This window comes from Triticum dicoccoides, chromosome 5A (genome assembly GCF_002162155.2).
Source record: "Triticum dicoccoides isolate Atlit2015 ecotype Zavitan chromosome 5A, WEW_v2.0, whole genome shotgun sequence".
Lineage (NCBI taxonomy): Eukaryota > Viridiplantae > Streptophyta > Magnoliopsida > Poales > Poaceae > Triticum > Triticum dicoccoides.
In genome coordinates this window covers 656638097-656643735 of record NC_041388.1, presented here as the reverse complement: position 1 = coordinate 656643735, position 5639 = coordinate 656638097, and the positions used below count along the sequence as shown (strand labels likewise).

General features: G+C 49.4%; 1 pseudogene; it reads left to right on the top strand.

Moving 5' to 3' along the window:
- The first annotated feature begins 764 nt into the window (after positions 1-764).
- LOC119298300 lies at positions 765-1337 on the top strand (annotated as a pseudogene).
- The last annotated feature ends 4302 nt before the right edge of the window (positions 1338-5639 follow it).

Sequence of the window (5639 nt, the reverse complement as noted above, 5' to 3'; positions counted from 1 at the left end):
TGCCGCCCCTCAGGGCGGAGCGGGGGGTTACAATGGAGAAAAAATGTTTGTACGTACTGATTCTATGTGCTAGTTTACGTGTGTCCCAAGTGTTGTTGCTCCTTCTTAGATACTGGAACGCTGGTTCGGACAAATTTCGTCTATGTCTCGGGGCACGATGTGAACTATAAAGAAAGTACAGGAAGACGATGTCTCTTTGGACTATATCTCTCGAGTCTCTCGGCCGTGTTGACACGGTTGTGCTTGCCTGATTGCCTCTCATAACACGGTTACTTAGTTAAGTTGTCGACATGTCCATATATTGGCATCCAACTTTGGTGAAAAAGACCAAGAGAACATCCTTCCCCGTACATATCTGAATCTAAAAGTTTTGAACTGATTAGTATCTTTATTACTGGCAAGTGCGCAAACTAAACATTGTACTCACACGGCAAGGTACATACTTATGTAATTAGTAACCTTTTTAGGGGGACACGGTTGAGACCTTATTTGTTTAGTTGAGATAGGATCCAAGCTGCACACTCGGTATATAAATTACGCGGTGCGGTACCATCATCAGCGAGTAGTACGTACTATAGTCTACTTTAGGAGTAGAATACATTGTTATACACTATTTTATTTGGTAGCTTTCCAATTGCAGCAAGCTAGATGCGTTTAGTTTGCCAGCCCCTAGCAACTCCACACCCACGTACCTATATAACGTGAGCCACCCATATGCCATATCAACTCCACAACCAAGCTAGCGAAGTCTATACAAAGGACAAGAAATCGGAGGATCAAACACCATGGGAGCGGGGATGAAGCGCACGAGGAACAAGGAGGTATTGTCTCTGGCGCTGGCACTGACCACGGACTCATCAACGTCGTCCACAACGTCAGCGGACTCGGCCGGGTCACCGGCAAAGAAAGCACGGCGACGCGAGAGGGGCGCCATGGTGGCGACTTCGGGTGAGGGGGAGTTCGTGTGCAATACGTGCGGCCGTGCCTTCACGTCCTTCCAGGCGCTCGGCGGGCACCGGATGAGCCACCTTCGGGGCCGCCACGAGCTGGAGCTCGGCGTCGGCATCGCCAGGGCCATCAGATAACGGAGAAGACGGGAGAACAAGCAGCACGAGTGCAGTATCTGCGGCATGGGGTTCGAGACGGGCCAGGCGCTCGGGGGACACATGAGGCGTCACCGCGAGGAGATGGCTCTGCGCGGCAGCGGCGACGACGACGACCAGTGGGTGTGGCGCAGCGTCGCGCTACTGCCGGGTCAGGTGCTGACGGGGCAGCAGGCCACTGCCAACCAGCCGCCTGTCTTGCTCAAGCTGTTTGTCTAGGTAGCTTGCTGGAAAGAAGGAAGACGATACGTTTTCGTTTCTTCATTGATGCGTGGTGCACTTGTAAATGTGTTTGATTCGAATGAGATATACAGGTTCTCTGTTCGATCTTGTAAACACGAAATTCATACTATACTGGTCCCTCCGTTTCTAAATAAATATAAGACTTTGTAGAGATTTTAATACATTGCTATATATGTATGTGGATGTATTTTAGAGTGTAGATTCACACATTTCGCTTCGTATGTAATCCACATTTGAAATCCCTAAAAAGTCTTATATTTAGGAACTGAGAGAGTATATACTACGCATAGGTAGAGATTGTTAGCGTTTTTGAACATTGGTGAATTTTGCTATGGATCTTTCAGTTTTTGAACCAGCCTTTGGACGGGATTCATCAATTTCGTTGGCGACTCAGAGGAAAATCTGTTTTGCTATTCGTCAGGTACCTGAAATTCTTCCTCGTGCCAGTCACCTCTTTCCTTCCTTCCTTCGTTCCTTCACGCCGGACCTCGCCGGAGAAGAGAACCCCACTATCTATCTTAGGGCGGAGCCATGACCCCATTATCTATCTTAGGGGGTGGGGGTGTAGGGGATCGTCGGAATTGTTTTTGGGTGAGGTGGAGCTTAGAGGGATGGCCGGGGCGGCGGCCAACATGGCGGTGGGGGAGGTAGAGGGGAGGGCGGGGCAGGGAGGAAGAATGGCCGGAGGTAGAAGATGAACAGTGATGTGATATGTTCTCGACCGTTGGATGAAGATTTAAGGGCCCTGGATCAAGGTGACTGATGCAGTTTTTTTCAGTTAATTGATGCGTAGACGGTCCCGAGGAAAATCCGTTTCTTCATTCAACAATTGGATCTCAAAATGTTCTTATCGATTAGTCATCAGATTGCGGTTCGACGAATATGATCGGTGTATGTGGCGTATCGATGCTCCAGGCCGGCAGTGTTCCATTTGCTGCGCCACACGGGTCACCTATATTTCCATAGCTGATACTGACTAGTTAGCACGATCGAAGGCCGCTTGTTTGAACACGTTTACTGTTCGTTCGGACACACACATATTACAAACTTCCCATCTGTGCCTGTTAAAACATGCATGGAGGCGAGGTATACCCTAGCGGTGCCGGCCAATAGGACTTCTCTGACCTCCATGCCCATGCAACGCCCACAAGCAATTACTCTTACTGTCCTATAATATAAGAGCTTTTTGACACTAATGTGATGTCAAAAACGCAGTGTTAAAAATATTTTATATTAAAAATATTTTTATATTATGAAACGGAGGGAGTAGATTATTGCGCTATTTGCTTACGCCTTGACTGGGGCCAGAACCAGATGCTGATGGACCTTCCACTTCAGTTTCGTTCACTGCATCTGACCTGGAGTGCATGTTCCGAGTAGTCAACTTGTGCCCCAAGTGAGCAGTGACAACGCGTGTACTACTAGTTAGTTAATTCTTAGATATATGCTGGACTGCAGGTTCGGACAAATTTCATGTATGATCGGATAAGTACAAGAAGTATATCTCTGTCCAACTATCTCTCAAGTATGGACAGTGGACACTAGTGTCCAAACTGGCATCGAAAAGATGAATCTGCCGGTCATGTCCGTGCCCTCGGCATCCAATCTGATCAAAGACGAAGCGACTTGACCCGTGCATATGTGTAAATCTAACGGTTTTGGATTCACTGGATAAGTACCATTACTGGTGGAGAAGCTAGTGCGCAGAGTAGCGCTCACACGGTATACAATACTATTTGGTGCAGCACTCAGTTTACTGGGTAAGTTACGCGGTACTGTATGTACGGTGTCATCGAAATCCATTTACTATCTGTCCATCAGCTGAGTAGCCAAGTAGACGGGTAGATACAAAGCTTCAGGTCCTATCTGAGAGGTGTGCGTCGTGCATGTACCGCGACGTACGTCGGTGCTTACGTGCTCTCCCTCCATGAAGAAAAGAACCTTTTCCAAGTACTAATTACACCACACACCATTAAAAAAAAAAAGGGCAGTGATAGGCGGCCGAACAGTTCCGCCGGTCTAGCCCCAGCCACCCGATGCAACAAGTGTTGCCGTTGGATTAGGGCTTCTGTTTCTTTTTTCCAAAACCAAATCTGACGAGGCCCGCGGGAAACAGAGCAGCGGCGCCGCCAGCGCTCGCCGTAAACGAGCAAACGACCAACCTCGAAGCCGGTCGCCTCCCGCGTCTTCGCCGGTCGCCTCCCGCCGAATTGCCTCGCCGTCGCCCATCGCCGCTGTCGCCCGTTGCCTTTTGAGCTGTTGGTTGCAGCTCCGCTACTCACCTGTGTTGCCCATCCCCTCACCTCTCCCTCGCCCCTGCAGAATCAATGGCGACGATGCCCCGTGGTTCACATCCAATAACAACGGTGGTAGCAAAAAAAATGTGATGCTTCCAGCAAACACGAAAACGATGATAGCAAAAAAGATGAAAGACCAATGGACGATAGCAGCTTACCCGCCGGCCGGAAAGTAGCAACCAGTGACCAAAAAAGCTTCATATCGCGATTAAAAAAGCTTCATCTGGCGATAAAAAAAAGCTTCAACCATAGAGCCGAAAGCCATGGATGAGAACAAAAAGTTGCAACCAGCGGTTACAAAAGCTACAACCGATATTGAAAAAAGCTTCAAGCTTCGTGTCTTAACTGCGACAGATGACGACTCTGACAATGTTTTGCTGCAACCGTCTTCATTTTTTGATACGACCGGCGATGTAATTTGCTGCAACCCTTTTTCATGGCAGCGGGCGCCGGTCGGCAGTAGTCAGGCAGTCCCCTAACTCGGCGAGTAGTCGGGCAGTCCCCCGGCTCGGCGGAGCACACGGACGGCAGCACCCACCGGCCGAAGGCAGCGCGGGGGAAAGGAAAAGAAGAAGCACGGCGCGGAGAGAGATGGGGCTGAAGGTAGAAGAAAGGATAAGAATAAGATTCGGGGCAGTTGTGTGAGGCCCACCTACACACGTCTTGTGTGGGGGGTGTTTCCGTTGACGTGGCCCTCCGAAAATTCGGCCGGCGTGCCGTCCCGAAGAGTTTTCCTTAAGAAAAAGTGATTAAACGTCCAAAGCAGCACCTAATCAGTCTCGTGTAGCTTTGTGCACATGCATGCAGATCCATTACAAAATCCCAACCCAAATCCCAGTGCTACTTCTGCAAGGTTGGTCGGCCATACGCAGACTGCTCCCTGGTGCAGCCCCGCAAGAAACTGCGACGTTGTTGCACATACACCGTCAGGTCAGGTGCATTACACATCTCGAGAGTGACGTGCTAGGCAATTTCCTCTCGTTCCATTGACGGACTCCGTCTCCAAAGCATAAGCTTCGATCAAGATTAAGAAGATATTTTAACCTTTTAAGTGTGTGTGGGCGACAGAGATGCTTCGATCGACGCGCATGATCGAATCTGAGGTGCTTAAGTAGATTAATCGGTCATCAAGCAAGATTGTCTTGGCCAACAAGACTTGCGTTTGTCACCTACTGCCAGCAAGTGTGAGCGGTAGAGGTATTCATACATTTTTCTTAGAGGTATCCACTTGCTTTCTAGACGATAGGGTTGTTGACTCGTGGCGGTTAAGAGTTGACCAATGACCAAAGACAGGTTTGTGTGGATTCATATGTGCTCGGTCGATCAAGCTCCCACATGTAGTCGCGCATGCACGCATCGCGTGGTATGCAATCGTGACCATGTGGTGGTTTGTGTTTACTTGTTCTCTGGAAGTCGCGCGCTTAAGCACCCGTCGGCCGTGTCACGTGTGGACGCGTGACACTCGTATTTCGCAGCTCGCCAAGCGGTAGTTCTAGTGGCAGTTAAGCACGCACGCATTTGACCACCGCCGAGCTTCCAACGTGTAAACGGTACGATGCTTATGGCCGGGAAGGATCCATTGATGGATGTAAACGGTACGTGCTTATGCAATCGTGACCCCAAGATGGCCTCCAAACCCAGACCAAAATGATGCTGACCGATCTGTCCAAGGGTTTAGCTTTTGTTTCTTCGCTCTGGAAGCCGGCCCCTTGCATGCAGTACGGGCGCGTCACCTGACCTACATGTGCTAATCTGGCTTACCTCATGTCCCAAGCGACGTTGCTCCAAGTTGGTTATTGGATAGTACTGGCCAGCTGATTCGCACAAGTTTCGTCCATGCATTATGCAGGTTTGGATAAAGACAAGGTGCAATAATTGACACGGTTATTCCTATTCAAACTGAAGCCAATCAATTGGAGAGGCATGAAGTCCATGTCCTGGGCATCGAACGAACCTTCAGGTTAACGACCAAGTCTTCACCATGCATGCATGTATA